The sequence below is a fragment of the Canis aureus genome, chromosome 1 (genome assembly GCF_053574225.1).
Source record: "Canis aureus isolate CA01 chromosome 1, VMU_Caureus_v.1.0, whole genome shotgun sequence".
Taxonomy (NCBI): Eukaryota; Metazoa; Chordata; class Mammalia; order Carnivora; family Canidae; genus Canis; species Canis aureus.
In genome coordinates this window covers 50,795,807-50,816,817 of record NC_135611.1, presented here as the reverse complement: position 1 = coordinate 50,816,817, position 21,011 = coordinate 50,795,807, and the positions used below count along the sequence as shown (strand labels likewise).

Here is a 21,011-nt window from a genome sequence, read left to right as displayed (position 1 = left end):
TTCCAATATTCAGGATTTGCACTCTTCTCTTTGTTAAATATACATATAAATATTTAATATGTTTATTAAAAATAAATATTAATATATTTATATATATTTAATCACACTAGATAGTAGCTGTGTTTATGTTTATCTCCCTCATCTCAGTTGCTTTCCGCTGTGAGCAGTTTTTATTCTCTTTTTCACCAGATAAATTCTAAGCTCACAATCAGAGGCAAAAAAAGTAAACAGTGACAGAGACCCTGAAGAGTCACTTGGGCAAATAGGGTTAATTTTATCACAGTTTGGTGAGAGTAAGAGTCTTATATCCATATTGTGAATTTTAAAAAGTACAGTTTGGGCAGCCTGGGTGGCTCAGCGGTTTAGCGCTGCCTTCAGCCCAGGGTGTGATCCTGGAGACCTGGGATTGAGTCCCACGTCGGGCTCCCTGCGTGGAGCCTGCCTCTCCCTCTGCCTGTCTCTCTCTCTCTCTTTCTCTCTCCCCCCTCCCTCTGTGTCTCTCATGAATGAATGAATGAATGAATGAATGAATAAATAAATAAATAAATAAATAAATTCTTTAAAAAACAAAAAAAGCACAGCTCACTGTGTTAAATTGTTCTCCTTTTGTCAGTAATTCTGTGTACAATTGTCAACAGGTTTGCATTACATTTTTTGGTGGTTGCACCTCAGCTGTCTCGCAGTTTCTATCAGAGCATTTCAGTTGTTGAGAACCACCGAGAAAGCTGATTAGAGCTGCCAGTGGGGCTCTTAGCAGTATATCGTGCTCCAGATAGGGACCAAACCCTCTGTGTGCTCTCCAGTGTCCCAGGAAGTGGGAAATGTACTGTATCATCATGAACTGCAGATTTCTGGAGCGAGCCACAATTTCATTCTGTAGAAACCAGGGACATTTGTGGCCTCTCAGTCAAGAAAACTTAAGTGTATTTGAGACAGACATTTCTTTGGATTTTAAGTCCACAATTCCTGATCCAGACAGGTGTTGTTTTCCTTCATGACTTGTGCCCTCTCCATCATCATCTACAGTGCTGCTCAGTGCTTGCTGGTACTGTGTTCAGTCTTGTATGTTGTGTTCAGTCTTGTATGTTACGTTGGCCATGCACATTGCATGCACACATACACACGTACACGTGTACACACATGCAGTTACTGTGATAAAACTTTATTCCTCCTTACAGTGTGATAGCTTGTATTTTTTTTGATAGCTTGTATTAATGAGACGTCACACATAGAAATTACTATGAGCTGGTGACCTCCAACTATCTTTGAAATAATTAATAATGTGCTGAGAGGGGTTGATTTACATATTCATGAGAGTTTGTATCATTTGGTTCCTAAGCAGTACAGTAAAACAATTTAGTGTTTTAAATGCATTCCAATTTAGCAAGAGTAGGAGTGGTTTAATATTCTAATGTCAAGATGGAAATAAATATATAATATCCGCACCAAGCAATTATGTCACATATTTCCAGTAAAATCTGAATGCTTTCCAGGGTGTCTTATATATTCTACAACCTCAGAGTTTGGAAAATCCTTTCTTTTCTTCTTTTTTTTTTTTTAAGATTTTATTGACTTATTTATTTTAGAGGGGCATGGAGGGGAGAGAGGGAGAGAAACTCTGAAGCAGGCTTCACCCTCAGTGTGAGCCCAACCTGGGGCTCATACCCTTGACCCTGAGAACATGACCTGAGCTGAAATCAAGAGTCCAACACTTGACAGACTGAGCTACCCAGGGGCCCGGGAAAATTAATATTTCTTATGTTGCCTGCTTGTCAAGCCTTTACCAGAAATCTTTTATTTTGGAGTTATGTGTTTGCAGAAGGAAGTACCATGGAAAGCAGTGGGAAGAAGTGGGGAATAAGAAGGTGCTCAGGAAGCAGTTACTTTGTCTGAAGTCCCCTCTTGCTGCCAGGAAGGCCTCTTTCTGTGCTTGACAAGTAACAGTGTTTCTGAAATTGGCTACTGTATTGGTTGGCTAGGGCTGCCATAAAAACGAACAAACAAAAAAATACTACCAACTGAGTGGCTTAAGTAACAGAAACTTCCTTTCTTACTCTTCTGGAGGCCACCAGAAGAGGCCTCTTTCTGGGCTCACAGACAGCCGCCCTCTTGCTGCCCCTTCACTGGGTCATCTTCCTGGGGTCCTGTGCAGCCCTGGTGTCTCTCTCTGTGTTGTCATCTCCTCTTCCTGTGAGAACACTACGCAGATGAGACTAGAGCCCACCCTCATAACTAAGGTACCTGTTTAAGGCCCTTCTCCAAATACTGTCTCATCCTGAGGGTACTGAGGCTTTTAACATGAAAGCTTGAGGAACACAATTCAGTCCCTAACAGCCCACCCTCTAGATTCTGAGATAGTTTTCAAATACCTGGCACCCCCCAATTTAGAAAAGGTCTATCAAACATGAACCTTGAATGTAAATTCTGCTCCACAGTGGTTTAATTATGGGGTGCTCCTAATGGTATATCTTATTCTCCCTCCCTCTTTCCCACTCTCACCCCCCACTCCTCCTTGGTATTGGCTGGTTTCCCATGATCAACTCTTGTATACCCAAGGAACACTGGGAACTTTTTGCCAATTATCTAGTTATAAAATCTGGACTCTTAACAAGCATTTTTAGGAAAGGATCCATTGAAATTTCCATCTTTTGTAAAAGTAAATGTACAATAATCTTCTTGGAGGTGGAGGTGGTTGGGATGTCATTTGCAGTCCTGTCTCAGTCTTCCGTTTTCCCAGATGGATTGTCATGAAGCAGAGCCTCTGAAAAAAGTTTTACCAGTTATTATAGACCAAAGTGCTGAAACCAACAGGATGCAAAAGATAATGGCTCACACACAAATGTCGCTTGCTTTGTGCCTGGGATGGAGGCAGTTTTTGGATGGCTGAGTGGTTTTCTTCAAAGTGGTTTTCTTCTGTCCTTTGGCTCTGCTATGCCATTGGTGGTCACACTGATCCCCACATCCACGGTCCAGCTGGCAGAGGGGAAAGAAAAAAATAAATGAAGACATGTGTCTTTCTCATAAACCCGCACCTGAATATGGCACACAGCTCCTTGTTCCATTGGCTGGGACACAGCCATTTGGCTTTATGTGCTTCAGGGAGCTTGAGAAATGAAGTCTAGATAAATGTATGGGGACAGAGAGAATTTAGGTAGACACATGGAAGCTTATGTCAAAAAGGTCTCCCTTTAGAGAGTTAGTTATTCAACTTCTAAGTACCTCCAGGATTCAGGGATCATGGGCCAGGTACTGACTTTGTGGTCATGTACTGCTTATGATTTGCTTACCAGATATTGAGCAGTTTTCTCATTTAAAATGAAAATAAGCCTGAACTCAGAATTACATGAAATTGTATGTAAAAATGACCGGCACAGCATCTGATACACAATAGGTATTCTATGCATGATAACTTCCCAGGCACCCCCAATTATAGGCCCTAATATCAGAATATATTCTAGATACTTAAAATTCTAACAGGGAACTTGAAACTGAACCTGAGGGTTTAATTAAGGTTTCAAGGCTAAAAAGCAAAAATAAAACATTCTTCTTTGACATTTTCTATGTTAGCACATTCACAAATAATGGAAATAATTAATTCCTGTGAGTCAGAAATTAACATTATAGAAAGTATAAAACATTACATAAATATAATCCTGTAAAAAATACTTAAAATGTTCTCAATAGGAGTTGTTATTAAAATTCCTGAATTAGATTCATTCTATATAACTAGATTTTTCAAACTAGTCTTTTATAATGTGAATATATGTAGAAATATAATTACATTAAGGAGGCTATCTTTATTATTTCTCTTCTTTTACTGATAGCATCACTAGGGTGCTTTCCCTGGGATTTTAGTGTACATTTTAAGTCCTTTCTCAAAAATTTTATATTCTGAGGAAGCCATGTAAATGTATAAAATATACACAAATATGTGATTTAAAAATCTTTCTCAAAACCATAGTTTCCTATTATGTCAGACACACTGATATTTTCAGTTTTAACCTATTTTGGATGTATCCAAAACAAGTAAAATCCAGCATTCTTTTAAGTCAGCCCATTTTAATTAAGCCTTATCCCTTCAAAGGAATACCATAACGTCCCTTAGGAACCCACTTTAGTGCTCAGTCATTGCAAGTGCCAGAAATATACTCAATACTATGTAAATAAATACTTGCTTATATGATTTTTAAACATAATTCATGTCTTACTCTGAAAAAAAAGAGGAAACACTTTAATCAAATAGACTAGATTTGAAAAAAGTAGGAAAAAAAATCCCAGCCAGCCAGCCATTCTTTGAAACTAATCATTTAGAAAAATTTAACAAAACATGTAAATTTTTGACACAACTTAATAGAAAACACGTTTCAGACGTTACATTTCATTTTCAGGAAAGCCATTACCAAAGACAGAAACAACATGCAGGCTCTGGAGCTCTATCCCTGGAGGGGGCCACCATCCCACTCCCACCTGGTGTGTCGGTGCCACCTCTATCCATGCCGTGTTCAGAGAACTCCTACCCACCCCACTCCCAACCGCAAGCCAGAAAACGCCTGTCATTCGTACACACAATGACCTCTAGAGAAATGTAATCTAAAATTTTAATAGCCTAAAAAATAGTGACTTCTAGCAGTGTTTACTTCTCCATTGTGTTGTAATTTGTAAATAAATTATTTGTTATATCCTTAAAGGTTCATCAGAAATGCACTAGCTCACTGTTTACAGCTTTGGCAATGATTGTTTCTGCTATGCTGATTCTTTTAAGGGAAATGGTCACAGTTTGCTTGCAATTTGTTCTTTGGGACCTACAATAAGTTGAATTCATGTGTGAACTTATATTTGTTTCTCACATTAGATGGCTATTGTAGGAATAGTGCTGACATAGAATTCATAGGATTCGTCATGACTCTACCACTAACTAACTAACCTAGTTAATTTAGTCAAATCACTTAAGAGCTACTGGACACAGGGCAAGCCTTTTCATATGTTACCTTATATAAGCTTCAAAATGAGGTTGTGTGGTCAATATTAATAATCCCAATTTGCAAGTGAGAAAGCTGAGGCTCTCAGAAGCTAAATTGAAACATGAGTCTACCTGACTCCAAAACTAATTTTCCTTCTCTCCACACTTTATTCATGAAATTAATTTCATCTCCAGGACTTCATCCACCTCAAAAATGCTACAATCTTTGACTGTTGTACCCTAAACCAAGACTTACTATTTATTTCCCTGACATTTAACAGACTCAGAATAAAAAACAAAACCAAACAAAACCCCAAAACCAAGAGTAAAATCAGCAAGTACCAGCTAATGGATATACATGATATACTAACATCTCAGTCTCTCTGTGGTGTCTTTAAATAGTGGTTCTCAAATTGTGTTGCATGGTACCATGGGGAGGCATTGTCCATAGGGCGTATCAAGGCTTATTTTATATAGAAGGAAATATATGGATAGCGACAGTACACACAAGTTACACCTGTTATATTAACTGAGGGTCCTGTTTCAATACTTATCAAGATTACACCAGGCAAAATGGAGGATCAGAGACTTTGTTTATAATGGTTTAGTTTTTTTTCAATTGAACATTTTTTTTAAAGATTTTATTTATTTATTCATGAGAGACACAGAGAGAGGCTGAGGCACAGGCAGAGGCAGAAGCAGACTCCTGCAGGAATCCTGATGAAAACTCTATCCCAGGACCCCAGGATCACACCCTGAGCCGAAGGCAGACACGCAACCACTGAGCCACCCAGGCACCCCTATATTATATTTATGAAGAATAAAAGAATTACATGCCTTGTACTGTGAATTAAAATAGCAAAATTTAAAAAAATACTGAAATCCAAATTTTGATTGCCCTCTATCGTTGACATAGAGGGGAAACCTGAATTTGTTACTATTAAAATACTGTGTTATGGAATGTTTTTAGTAGGACCCGAAAGTAAAAGAATGTGGGTACTTCACACTCTAAAACAACTTGAATCATTTTTTCCTTTGGGTTTCTTACTCCCTATGTTAACTTGAACCCATTTCCATCAGAGACGGTTTATTTTCTATTATTCACTTTACTTAAATCTGGTATTGGTGAGTTTTTATTGTTCACATATAACTAGGCAAGTAGTAAAAGATGTTGGTACAGAGGGAGTAAGATCTCTTGTTGGATGAAATACTACCACCATCATCAGAATTTATTCATCTAGTATACCACTTTAGAAAGTACTGTTTCAAAAGCTGGGTATTATTCTAGGCTCTGCACAGCTGCCTTCTATCAATAGAAGGAATAATTACCTATAAAGTATGCTTAACTGTACATACATGCTAAGTATAGCACACTGGGTATAAATCAACAACAGCTAAATTCAAACTTTATTTTCCAAAGCAAACCTCTAGGCTGCAGTTTTGCCATTCTTCTTTCTGATCCAAAAATAACAATAAATCAAGGTAGAAAAATAGCTGTAAAGCTGATAATGAGATTTGCAACCAGCTAAGATGCAATCTAAGTCATGAAAAAGTTTAAAAATCCTGTTATTCATCCTCCACTGTGCCTGAAATCCAGAAAACCCCATTAAGGGAAAAGGAAGCCCACCTTGTCATTTAAGTAGGAAGGCTGGTACAGGTAGCTCTGTTTTTCATATCTATGCCCCAAGTCTAAAATGTGTTTTGGGAAAGTTAGAGGATCTCTGACAATTTTGGAAGCATTTGGGGATATAATAACCGCTGGCATGGATATGGATATTCTGTTTACCAGAGAGACTGAAATGAGACTCAGGTAAATAATAAGCATTTCAGAAAATTACCCAATCACATATTTAACCACTCCAAGACATTCTCCAGGGAAAATAGCATGCATTTTACAAAATTGCTTATAATTGTGAATTGTGTGTTTGTGAAGGAACCCAGTGAGGTGGTAGGAGGCACATTTGTCAGAGCTTAGCAATGGAGTCTTTTTTTTAAAGGACTTTGAATATAAGAGAAACATTTGCAGCTGCTTTTCAGATGCCAATAAAGTATGTGTTTCAGAATGTTGGACATAACATTTTAGAAAAGACTGCCCGAGGGGTTTAATTCAGAGTACCTTGAATTGAAAACATTTAGCTATTGCTTTAAGAATACATTTTCTTTATGAGACTCTAACTACATTGTAAGGAGATATATTTCTAAATTTTAAATATTAATTATTCATATTACACAAAATACCCTATTAAGTTTGCTGTTTTTACTTCATGTAGAAATGGATAGTTTAATTTCTGTATTCTTCAATAAGTTATACAAATAGTTTTTAAAAAATTTCCCCTTAACGTGTAAGTGGGCTTTCCTTGTCATTAAAAATTATTCATGGTCCCCTTTTGGGGAACTATGTTGAACTATTGCATGTTATAGAATGATAAGATATTATTTATATCACCTGAGTAACAACAGACATTAGAGCTATACATTTTACAAAGTTTTCCCTTATAATACCAGATAAAGCTGATCTTACTATCATGGCCATTTTATAGGAAGTAGCATCTTCTACTTTTTAAGCTCTGTTTGGGTTAAAGGGGGGAACAGTGGTTCACAGAATAGGTAAGGCTTGCTCCCCTCATGGAGCCCACAGTTTAGTAGAGGGGGGTGGCAGGGAGGGTTACAGATGTCCATCAAACAACAGCTGCTGTATAATTTCTGATTTAGATAAGAGGTGAAAGAAATGGAGGAAGTGGGGTAGGATAGGAAGAAGAGTCCTTACAAATGGACCATCTCGAAATAAAATCTGGAGACAGGAAGTTAGAAGGCAGGTTTGATGAATGGAAAACGGACTGGGGTGGCTGGATCAGAGTGAAAAGAGCCCGGAAAGGTGGGCGGGGCCAGGACAGCCTTCACCTGAGGTTGCAGTGAAGACTTTGGCCTCTTTAAACACCTGTGTTAGACCTCAAGGAAGAAAGGTGAGAGGGAGGTGTTGAAAGAAAATGCTCTAGTTTCTGCCTTCAGTACAAGATGGATGAGAATTCCAAAAAAAAAAAAAAAAAAAACACCTATGAAAGCCAAAGATAAAGTTTTAGTACTTTCTCTCTATACTATTATGAAGATTCATTTGTGGTGAATGGGCTCTATTTGGTGGTTGCAGAGTTATCTTCAGTTGTACTAGCAAATGTTCATGAAAAGTATCGTGGAACCTAAAAAACCAGAAAATTATTTTTTTTATTCAACTTGATGTGGATAAGGGTACAGTTTTCCCTTTGTGAGGAAGAAAGCAGTTGGGGAGAATGCTAATGAAGTGGGATTCTATGAATCACTCCTGCTGAATTTGCTGTAGCCTATGCCTCTCAGATCACAGAGAAGGGCAATGCAAGAAGCAAACACAGAATGTCTTCTTGGAAGTCTGCCTCTGAGGATTATGCCCGCTAGCACAGTGTCAACTCATAGAAGAAATTTCTCTCTACACTAAGACTCTAGTGTTGACAGGAACAGAACCAATTAAAATGAGCATAAGAGAGGAGGAGTTCATTATTAAGGGTGGGGGGCCTCCTATTGCCCAGGGATTGATGTGATAAAGGCTCTGGTCTCCGTGTGTCCACTCCACCTGTACCTGTGTGCTTCCTTCCACTTTTGCTGTAAACCAGTTTCTTCTGTTTCTCCAGCTCCTGGAGCTGAACATACAAACCTTAGCTCATATTAAAGTCACATGCCTTGGTCAAATGACTCATTTGATGCAAAGATATTTGGACTTTAATCGAGGAAGAACATTGATTCTCGTGAATTACACATATACTTTCTCTGCCAAATGTAACGTCACTGTTAGAGATTACGATGTTTCCTCTGTTCTGACTACTAGAAAGATCAGAGCTTCCAAAGCACATCTTCCGTAACTATAATGTTGTATGGTATGTGCTTTTGGGTGCTGTCCTAAATCTGTGTCCTTAGTAGTCTCTTGCAACTTTGTGTTCTCTCCCATCTCTTTGTTTATTCACTTTAATCTTACTCTAATTGTGTATATTTGTCTAGTGTCTCAAATCCTTTCTAGAAGGTTGCATGGCTAGATGGATAAATTAAAATTTCCAGTAGAAAATAGTCATAGAATATCTAGGTGCCAAAAGGGTTGAGAACAATTATGGTCTAGGACATAACAAATATGCAACAAAAGTATAACAATAGAGAACGTATTCTTTGTAGAATTTTGTTCCTTTTTTTCAGTCATTTATTTCATGGCTCACTAGTGAATGGAATGCCTTAGGTGATAGCCTAAAAAAGCCACTGATCATATGTGCTTATTTAAATCCAAATTTGCATCAATTAAAATGATACAAGATTAAAATTCAGTTTCCGCTGACCATAAAGTGATGTAAATATGTCTAATAGCTGCCTCACTAGAGCAGATGTAGAGCATTTTCTTCATCACAGAAATTTCTATCGCACAGCATGACATCAGATAGTCCGAAATTTCCTCATTAATAGCTTGAAAATAACATGTGAATTAAAAGATCCATAATGACACCTTCTGCTTCTTTCTTAGTCATATTTTGGTGCTTTTGTATTTTTTGTTTGTTTCTTTGTTTGCTTGCTTCTGTTCTACCTGGTAGCTATCAACATGTTTGCCTTACTTCATCCCTCAATTTGAGAGGAACATTTCCTGGTTGGAATTCCCACTGCTGCCCATTTGCTCACTGTGTTTGCACTAATCAAGATTCCATTTTCACCCATCACATCAGTGCTCTGGCTACACCTACCATGACTCTTCATACAACTTCTGAAATTTAGTATCACATCCTCCTAGGTCTCTTCCTTGATGGCCTGAATTTCTCTCTTGTTAACTCTCAGCACCCTGATGGTTTGCTTGTGGGTCCTCACGTGGAGAAGTTCTGCTCCCCTCCACATCCCTGGGCCTGGGTGGCCTGCCCACTTTCCCTCTGTCACTCCCCGAGACCTCAGTGTCCTCCTACCCAACTAGACCTCCCCAGGTCCAGTGTTAGGTCTTCAAGATGCTCATCTCCTGTGCCCCTCCAGAATCTTTACCTATGATTGCATTACTGAATATAAATCATTCCCAGTAGCTCCAAATTAAATTGTAAGCATCTTGAATACACCTTTCAAATTTTGTTTTCTTTGGATTCCCCATCGCTCAGTGCCAACCTCACAAGGAAAAGCTACTTCATAAGTGGGCGTCAGCTCAGTTGCTGAGGTGATATAAATTTTGTACCAAAGCTAGTACCTCCAATTTCTGGCTGTAGCTCTGATTCTAGCTCTCTGTGTAAGCTTGGACTGCTTCCTTCCCAGTCCAAAATTGTTTCCTTACTCACAGGAAGAGTGTGCTAGTCAGTTGCTCATGGTTATACCAGCCTAAAATTCTGTATTTTTATAAAGTTAGTCTTCTAATCTGTTTTACTCTTGGGTCCCCTTATAGCTCTTGGTAGTAACCGACTATTAGAAATTGCTGATTAGGGACACCTGGGTGGCTCAGCCGTTAAGCGTCTACCTTCGGCTCAGATCGTGATCCTGGAGACTCAGGATCGAGTCCCACATCGGGCTCCCTGCATGGAGCTTGCTTCTCCCTCTGCCTATGTCTCTGCCTCTCTCTCTCTCTCTGTCTTTCATGAATAAATAAATAAAATCTTTAAAAAAATAAAAATTGCTGATTATACATCTAATAAATCTGATGACTGTCATTTGGTATGTGAGCATTTTGCAATCCTCTACCAAGCCTCCAGTTACATTGTGCTATGTTGGAACAAATCTATCCATCCATCTATCCATCCACCCATCTGTCTGTTCATCCATCTGTCCATCCATCTGTCCATCTATCTATATGTCCATCCATCCACCTGTCCATCTATCTGTCCATCTGTCCATCCATCCATCAATAGATTGGGATTATCCTAAGCTCAGTGCCACTGTTCCCAATAGAAATGCAAAAGCCAGAAGACACAATTTCCTCTTTCAAGGAATTTCTAGTCTTATTTGGAAATAGACACACACAAAAATATGACAAAAAATTATTTATTTATTTATTAGAGGCAAATGCCTGCTATATTTTGTGCAACATAATAGTTTATCATGTTGTTCTTCATTAAAATCGCCTGAGTATCTTGTAACTAGGACTTAATTTTGAGCAATTCTCTATACCACCTATTCAAGCCATAAAATTCTCTTGGTAGAATTTGACCTCAGTTTTAAGGGACTCTGTCCTTCTGAAATTATTGCTGAATACTAAAAGCATGATGCAGCAAAAAGCATTTTGTTGTTCGTGGCCAAAGAATTTGTATTGTGTTAAAATGTTTACTGTAGCAATGAACACTTGACTCAATCGTGTCCTCGGTAATAGTTTAGATACGTGTAGATATAAGCTAAAAACCACAAACGCTGGGGGAAAAAAAAAAACAAGATTTGATGTATGCTCTCAGAGTACTTATGCTTTAACTTAGCTATTCTTTTGTGTTGAATTTTGATTCTGCTGGTACTAGAATGGAAATTGGGGGAGGGGGAATGAATCTCCTCTTTAAAGGTATTACTTTGCTTAGTATGCCATTTTTATTAAAATAAAAAATAGAAAAATCCAATTCCAGTCCACATATATATGTATAGGTGTTGTTGAGTTATGCCCTGGCTCCCATGTACACTTACATGATTGATGTGGCTTGCGCTGACATCGTGCCATCATTTTCAAATTCAGCTCAGTCTTACACTGCTACCAATTAAAGTGTGAGTGACACTAACTAATTAAATCGAAGAAAAGGGTATTCATAAGTGGATGATGTAAATAGAAAATAAAGTTAGCAATTGACATTATGACCATAGGATTTTTTTTTCTTGAAGAATGAGCTGTGTGTTAAAAGGTATATTTCAAGACAAGAAAGACAAAAAAGCCATTTGATTGACAAACATGATTTGTGGTTCAATTAGCTACATTTATGCCTTGCTCACTGAAAGCACACAACACCCTTCAATTTTATCACAAAGCTTCTTTTATGTTAATGAACTATTAGCTGTCAACTAATTGGTCACACCTGAAAAAAATGAATCCAGATTCGTGCTTTGGTAGATTTTTTCCTATATCCAGGGAACCCCAAAGTGCACTTGAAAGGCGAGATATATAGTCTGAAAAGTTGTGACCATTGGCTGTGCAACCCATGTAGAAATAAGGTTACAGAAGCCAAACAATGGAAAAGCATACAAGGACCTAGCAATCAAGTTAAATGTATTTGAGTCAGTGAATAGAAAAGATAACTGAAATACAATATATAGTCATGGCATAAAAAGTATGTAGAACCTGAATCTGTGAGTGATGAAAATCTGTATTGCTACTGAGTTTCCTTGGAATGGTTAGCATCTCAGAAGTACTGACGACACAGAGTCGTGGTGATTAGAAGTGAAAATGAGACACAATTGTTCCATTAGTCTCCCATTTATAATGGCTTTTTAGTGCACTCTGAAGCATTCAGAATGTCACCTTTATATTTACTATAATGGCCAAGCTTTCCAACCAAACACATTCTAATGGAGGGTCGAGGAAGGGCTCACCGTCTTTCACAATGAAGAGCACGCCAGTGGGAATTCAGCTTCAGTCTCTGATGGAAGAAATGCAGACATGCCATGAGCTCCCACGTCAGAATGTTCACTATCCTCATCATACATGGAGAAGGAAATTCGATGTCTTCTGAAATGAATGACATAGTGCCATGAAATCAGCTTGCTTCATACAGACTCCTGGAACCTTAGAGCTGATTATAACCCTGGAGATTGTTTGACCCACCTGGATACTTTGTAGGTGAGGAAACTGAGGCACAACGAGTGGCTGTGGTAGAGTGGGCATGAGACTGGCTTTCTGCTCAGACAGACCTGAGGCTGAATTCCATCTCTTCTGGCTGTGTGACCTCAGGCAAATCACTTCACTTCTCTGAGCCTCGGCTTCCTGACCTTTAATTGGAGGGCTGCTTCTCTAAGTGGGCCTGAGTTAGATGGTTAATGTGGAATCCTATTGTTTTCAACAGCTTTATTGACATAAAAGATGCACATGTTTAAGATGTACCATTCAGTAAGTTTTACATATGTTTATACCATTGAAATCAACCACAATCAATATAAGGAACATATCTATCAGCACCCCCATACCTCCCTGCCCTACCCGCATCCCCCAAGCAACTACTGATCTGTTTTCATTTCCTCTGCATTTGCTAGAATCGTGTATAAATGCTACATACAGTATGTATTTTTTAAGTATGATTTGTTTCCTACAACAAAATTATTTTGAGATTTATCATTGTTATGTATGTATACCAAAAGTCCATTCCTTTCAATTGTTGAATTATATGCTATTATATGTATATAACTACAAGTTGCTCATCCATTCAACTGTTGAACATTTGGGTTGTTTCCAGTTTCTACTTATTACAAACCAAGATGCTATGAAATTTTATGTGAATCTTTGTATGTACATATTTTTTTTCTTGTATAAATACTTAGAAGTGGAATGACTGAATTATATTTTAGGAGTTTCTTTTTTAAGGAACTGCCAAACTATTTGCCAAAGTACTTGTACCGTTTTAAGTTCACATCCAGAATGTGTGAGAGTTGTATATGCTCCATATCCTCTTTAACACTTGATATAATTAGTCTTTTAAATGCTGATGTTCTACTAAATGTGTAGTGGTAGTTTATTATGGTCTCACATTGCATTTCCCCAATGACTAATGACATTGAACATCTTTTCAGGCCCTTTTGCCATTCTTTTCTTTTCTTTTCATTATTTTCTTCAGTGAAGCATCTCTCCAAGTCTTTTGTTATTTTTAAAAATTGGAAAAAAATTTAAAAAAATTAAAAAAAAATAAAAATAATAAAAAAATAAAAATTGGGTTGCTTTCATATTATGAAAATTTAGTATAATAATATATGATATAAATTTAATTGATATATCCTAAATACAATTATATTATCAGATAAATAATTTGCAAATCTTGTCTTCCTGCCTCTGCTTTATCAATTCATTTTCTTTATGGTGTCTTTCAAGGAACAATGGTTTTTAATTTTGATGAAGTCCAATTTATCAATTTATTTTTTTGTGGATTGTGCTTTATGTGTCATATCTAAGAAATCTTTGCCTAACCAAAAGTCACAAAGGTTTTTTTGTGTCTTGTTCTAGAAGCTTTGTTTAATGTTTTAGATTTAGGGCTCTGATCTATTTTGAGTTATCTTTGGGGTCTGGGGCAAGGTATGAATTTAATTTCTTTTTTTCATATGGATATCTAATTGTTCAAACACCATTCCTAGAAGAGAGTATACTTTCCCAAATGAATTAACTTTGCACCTTTGTTGAAAATCAGTTGGCCATATACATAAGGGTGTTCTTTTATGCTCTCTGTCCTGGCTCATCAATCTATGTATCTATCTGTATGCCAGTTGCATACTGTCTTGATTACAGACACTTGATAATAGTATTAAAATCAGGAAGTTTTTAATCCATGGACTTTGTCCTATCTTTTCAAAGTCGTCTTGGCTGTTCTAGGTTCCTAATGTCTTCTGACTTTGAGTCTGAAGTGAGGAGGCTGATAGCAGGCCAGGCAGGAAAGAAAGAAAAAGAAAGAAAGAAAGAAAGAAAGAAAGAAAGAAAGAAAGAAAGAAAGAAAGAAAGAAAGAAAGAAAGAAAGAGAAAGGAAGGAAGGAAGGAAGGAAGGAAGGAAGGAAGGAAGGAAGGAAGGAAGGAAGGAAAAGAAAGGAAGAAATTCATTGGTCTTGCATATGAAAAAGATTTCTAAAGAAAGAATAATTTGGACAACAGTAAGCAATAAAAGTTAAAAGCTGACAGAAACCTTTCTTTAATGGAATGTTTAGTTTAACTAATTTGCATGAACTATGATTTCTGAGTAAAAGCCATTAGCTTTTTAGCCACTTTGCCTTTAATCAGTCTCATTGTTGTTTATCACTTTGATTCCTTCATTTATCAGTTTCAACCCAGCTGATTATTCATTTTCAATTGCTGAGGAGTCCTTTCCCCAGATCCCATTTCAGTGGCCTCAGCATTTTGTCTAACAATACGTGGCCACCACCTATTGGCAAACAGAGGGCATTATCTCCAGGTCTGCCGGCCTCTGGGGAGGAAGTCTGTTTCCCATTCACCTGCTTTATAAGCTATTTTCTGTGAACTGGTCACCATGAAGATGGCCAACAATGCCCCTAAATTCTGATTAATAGAATGTTAAATGATGAGATTCTAAATAAGGAAATATTTTTTTTTTTTTTACACCCAGTGGCTTCACTTTGAATTGTTACAAGTAGTGTTTGTCTAGTGTCCCTTTTTGCAACAAGTTTTGTAATGGAAGTGATAAAATGCTTTGATTATTGTCATAATAATAGCAACCACTTAACTACGGCTTGCCATGGATGAGGCACTGCTTTTAGTGCACGTTAGGTAAAAATGCTGGCAGTAACTCAGTCTTTAGGAATGTTAGAAATGTAATCTGGAGTTTTCCACATAATGGGGAGGTATGTGTGCATAATCCTTCAGTACTCTCATCCAGTCCTCTTTGGGGTAATCAGTTACTGGGTCTTTCCAACATGACAATGTCAGCAGTACCTGAGAATGATGAAAATTACTATCATATGAAAGGTCACCAGGAAGAATGACAGGGATATTGAAGGATTTTCCATTTTTCCTCCCTATCTTTTCTACCTAGGTCCCTTCCTTAAAAGATTTCTGCTAATGTCACCCAGTGCAATATTTTGAGAAGAAAGTATTGCCCGTAAGGATTGTTGCAGAGGGCATAGATGACAGAAATGATATAAAGCCCTCCCATCATATAAGTGCCCCAGTGACAAAAACCTGGGCATTCCTGTGGCCACATATCCCTGGACCCTTGAGAAAATCCTCCCACCCTGGCAGTGCTCAAAACCATTATGGAATAAATGAAAAAACATTTAAGCCAAGTAAAATGATCAATAAAATACTTACCTGTGGGACTTCCTTAACCATGCTCCCACCTGAAAGAAAAAAGAAAGACTGTTCACTATTAAGTTGGCATTGGCAGTTACACGCTAGTGAGGTTTCTCCATCAGGGCAGGGTTCCCGTGTCAGGACGCGAGAAGGTGAGACAATTCTCGACATTGTTTGGGGTGACAGGTCCATGGCTTTCACAAGGTTCTCAGTAAAAGAATCTGTGACACACCAGAGAAGCTAAGCATCATGGATCTAGTGTCAAGACTGTTGTAATTTTATTTAAAATAAGAATTTGAGAATCTCTACTATGTGAACTAGATGTAAGGAACATTCTAAAATTCTTTAGCACAATATTTGTCATCTTTGCACAAAAGGTGAGTAGAGCCAGAGGAGGAGAGGAAAGGGATCCAGGCCCGCAGTCACTGTGCTCTAACGGCCGGAGGGCAGGGCTGGAATCCCAAGGAGCTCACAGGACGCTGGAGTCTCTCCTCCTGGCTGCTTTCACCTGGACCCCTGGGCCGTGAGGTCCCCTTCCCCTCCCAGCAACACCCCTATCCACAACCCCTGGCCCCCTTCAACGACCCTGCCCCCCAGGCCCGACAAAATTCCCTGTGCCCTCTGCCCTTCAGCCTGCACATCTCCGTCCCTCTGGGACTCTTTGGAAGCAGGCCGTGCCCCAAGAACACCCCTCCTCAACTGCCCTCTCAGGTGCCAGCTGTCTCCCTCTCCCTCTCCACAGGCCACAGCCCCAGAGGCACAGCGGGGGCTCTTTCATTGAGCACACTATTTTCTCTTCTAGGGCACTATTGCCCTCCTTAGCCCCAAGCTCCTCTGAGGTTCATAGCATTTGTCTTAGCCGCCTGCTCTCCTTGTCTTCCTGCAACATGGGGTCCACTGGTCTTCCCTGCTAAGTCATGGAAGCTTCGTCTCCCCTCAGCCAGCAGTCTGCTTGCTGGACCGGAGCCCCTCCTTGCACCTTCCCCAGCACAGAGCACGGGCAGCTGGACCGGCTGGGGTTACAGCCCATCCAGGCACACCCGGCTACTTGAAATTCCTGGTCAAAGGAGCACTCAGTGCCGCCTGACGGTCACATCACTCTCTCTGGTGGCCCCACGTCCCATGCTTCCATGTGACCATTCATACCTTGATCTCTACCCTCCCATCTCTGACAGTCCTCCTCCCCTCTCGCCCTCACCCGATGACAACACCGCATACGTATTTATCCTTGTAATGGAAAAAGTGGAAGCCACTGGGAGGGAGCTTCCTTACTGCCTCACAACTAAATCTACAGCCTACTTGACAGTTGTCTCCAGCCTGGGCCACGTCCCTCCTGTTACGGGGAAAGAACTGTTCATGCTCCAAGCCCAAGCCAGCCCTTCCCCGGGGGCTCTGGTTTCCTGCCCACTTCCATGCCTTGGGGTTCTGCGCCTTTAGTCACCTCTCTACCTCCTGCTGGGTCGATCCTCCTGTTCTCTTTCTTCTGGTGCAGTAAATAAAGGAGCATTGGACAACTCAAAAGCCCACCCGTGAACTGCTTCTCCGCCTCCAATTTCTTTCTTTTTTTTTTTTTTTTAAGATTTTATTTATTCATTCATGAGGCACAGAGAGAGAGAGGCAGAGACACAGGCAGAGGGAGAAGCAGGCTCCACGCAGGGAGCCCGACATGGGACTTGATCCCGGGTCTCCAGGATCACGCCCTGGGCTGAAGGCGGTGCTAAGCCGCTGAGCCACCCGGGGCTCCCCTCTGCCTCCAATTTCTAGTCAATTTCTCCGCATCTCTTCCCAGCAGAACTGCTTGTAACTGTGGTCTCCAGATGCTGCTTTCATTTATTTGCCTCTCGTTTCTTCCTCAGTTCCAATCTGGCTTTTGGGCCCTCCATTCCACTTTTCCTGCTAAATAAAGTCAACCAGTTGATTAAAAAAAAAAAAAAAAGTCATATTTAATGAGTGGTTGTTATGGGCTTCCCAGGATTTTTTTCTCCCTGGATGGCAGCTCCTTGTCCACCTGACTTCCAGTCTCCAAAGGCTACATACAGCCCATCGGCAGCCACCGATGTCCTCATGTCTCCTAAGTTTGTATCTCAACCTGGAATTCCCTCGAAACTTCAGGATTTCATATCAGGTGGGCTCCTTGAAAACTGCTCAGATTCCCCAAGGCATCAAAAATGTCTTGGCTTGTCTCAAAATCAGCCCTGCTCCCAGCCCCACCTGTATACACCCCCAGCCAGGCCGGCCCCTCTGGCACTTCCCACGGGGTCGGCATCACCCAGTCGTACTTATGCCAGGAATCTCAGCACCACTCTTGTTGCTCCGTTCCTGGCACGCCTGGGAGGCCGTCACCACTCCCTGGTGATTCTCACCCCCAAAGGATCTCCAACATGTCACTTTACTCCACCTCTGGGCCACCATCCGGGTCCAAGGCTCTACCATCTGTTTCTTCAACTACTGTAATAATCTAACTGCTTTCTCCACTTCTCCCCTGGGTGCATTACAACCAGTTGCTGCATGTAAGAATGGTGTTTTCTAAATGTGGATTTTATAATATCCCTGCCTCTAGTACTTCCTGTTTGATTTGGGAAGGAAAGTACAAATTTTTCATAATTTTCTACAAAGACCCACAGGTTCCTTTCCTACCTCCTCTCTCCATGCTTGCCCCTTCCACAGCCATACTGGCCTCCTTTTTGATCCTCAAGCAAGCCAAGAGATCTTCTATGTCAGGGCCTTTGCACATGCTCTTCTCTCCCAGCCTCTGCCCTGCCCCCACCCCTGCATAGCTGCTTCTCAGTCTCGGCTTCAAGAGTCTCCCTTAAACCATGTATTGGATAAGCCAGGCACCTGCCCACAGTTCTCTCTTCACACTGCTGCATGCTCCTCATAATAATTCGTAATTATTTCTTCATGTGTTAGTTTGTTTGATATTATCTCTTAAAAGGCCAGAACAGTGTCATCTTGTTCACTGTTGATTCTCAGGGCTTGCTGCTGTCTGCAGACACATAGTAGGGGCACAATAAATACCGGTTGGATTATTTAATACAAATAAAAATATCGTAATCTGGACTTTTAGGACCTAGGCTGCCATAATTCTTAATTTCTTTTACATGGTGTAATTTGGTTTATGTTCTCACACACCTTTAAAAGCATCCACATATCTTAAAACTTAAATATCAGCATGAAATTTACAGGTAATCATAAATTTGTAATGTAGTACAGATTTAGTGCTAGATAACAAACCAAGCTATTATTTGAATTTCAAAAATGGGAAGGCTTTAATATTTGATAGGCACTGAGTGTACCAGGGTATTCAGCTGGCTAATAGAATTATGATTGATCTGAAATGTGAGGAGAGCATCATTTCTGTCTCTCCCCGTGGAGGAAATCAAACGGAGAACAGGTCTTACCTAAAGGGAGATTTACTCATCTTGTCCTTGTAGGTGTTAACCAAGAACAGTAGAATTTTTCAGTTTGAGCAAGAAAATGCACTTCTATAAGTGTCATTTATTTCACAATTGCATGTTTTGTATCTTGCAAATTGGTTCTATTGAACCTTCTTATTTTTACACATTTCCCCACTATGTATTATTTGTGATATTGATAGCTCATCACAGTGAAATGAAAAATCATGTGTATGGTATTTAAGGAGATCTGCTACTAATGTTAAACCAAATGTGCCTAACCAAGGAGCAGCCATTGCGAATAAAAGCTCATCTGAATTTTGTACCTTTTCGCTCCTTTCTGTACCCGTGTCCCTGACTAGTAAAGCACAATTGCATCCCCTTTTGAATGACTACCTCTAACATAATTACATATCTGGTATACCTAGATCTTCATCTTCTTGCATTATGATGGTCAAACCAAACTTATTGACTCATCCATTAAATCAATTCAGAGGACAGAATTTTCAATACTGACTTTTAAAATATTAACTCACTTATAGATTTGGCAGGGAGAAAAAAAAGGCCTTGATGCCCCATTTATAGCTATTTGAAATCACCAGCCCTTCCAACTTATTAGTTTCAACAATTATTTAGAAATAGAAGTCAATTAGAAGTTCCAATAGAAAGCATGAAAAGAAATTTCCCTGGGGAATAAATGTGTTACTTGGTAGTGTTGCTAAGTCAATTAAATTACAGCCCATATTTTGCCAAGATGTAAAAACTCTCAACATATTCATGTAATAAGAAAAAAGAATGGGCTTTCAGGCCTTATAAGTCAGAAGGCCAAACAATTTTGTCCTAACTAAATATATATGTGTATCACTTATACTCATGCTATTTTTATTAATGTCCTATTAATTTAAAATATGCAGTCACATTATATTGCTTCAATCAAACTATCCCTGTATTTATAGAAAAGAATTAACCATCATATCAAAGGCAGTGCAAACACAGAAGAATATAAATTCAGCGATCGATATAATTATGTGTGAAGAGTGGGCTTTTTTCAAAAATCAGTTGAATTCATCTCTGTTTTGTTTTTCCAAGCATTCTGGTTGTCACTTCCTGCCGGCCAGAGATGAAGGAGCAGAAAGGAGTGAACGGTGGAGAAGAGGGAACCATGGGGTGGGATGAGAATTTCTAGATCTAACTACACAAGTTATTCGACTGGGGGAGGAGGAACTAGATCTGAATGGGTAGGCCTTACCCGCCCCTCCGCTGCCACCACCCTAATCCACCCAGCTGCTCCTCAGTATAGACTATTCTAGAACGCTACAAGGAAGGAATAATAGTCTTTGTTTTGTTTTGTTTTTTTCTTTTTCCCTCATGCTGACAAGAGGTGCAGATCAAGGAGGCAGCAAAGCCCAGGACCCTTGCTAGAACTCAATTGCTAGAATTGAAGACTTAGTGAAAATTTTAAAGCATTAAAAACTCCCTAGGAATCACCTCTTCTACTTAGAAATCCAGCTTGCAAGTGATTACTTTCCTTTTTCCTTGAAAGCACTAAAATGATGTCTAATTTAACATGTACAAGTGATGTATAATCACATATTTAGAAACATGCGTACATTTGTACATACATCTCTATGGGCACATGCCTCCATACGTACTGGGCACGTTGCCGGTTGCTGTGTGGTTTAGAGAGACGGCACCTGGCTTTGTGGATTCTACAGTT

The 21,011-nt window shown here is 39.4% G+C and overlaps 1 protein-coding gene and 1 long non-coding RNA gene across 2 annotated transcripts in view; one reads left to right on the top strand and one right to left on the bottom strand.

The window, feature by feature from the left end:
* PRKN (parkin RBR E3 ubiquitin protein ligase) overlaps nucleotides 1-21,011 on the top strand; it is a 1,299,642-nt gene that overhangs the window by 891,573 nt on the left and 387,058 nt on the right. The gene's annotated exons all lie outside the window — the stretch shown is intronic.
* Nucleotides 1,735-16,097, bottom strand: LOC144284736 (uncharacterized). The gene is made up of 3 exons (XR_013353190.1): nucleotides 15,918-16,097; nucleotides 12,494-12,629; nucleotides 1,735-2,973 (listed from the first exon to the last, which is right to left on the bottom strand). It is a non-coding gene; the product is annotated as an uncharacterized LOC144284736 (long non-coding RNA).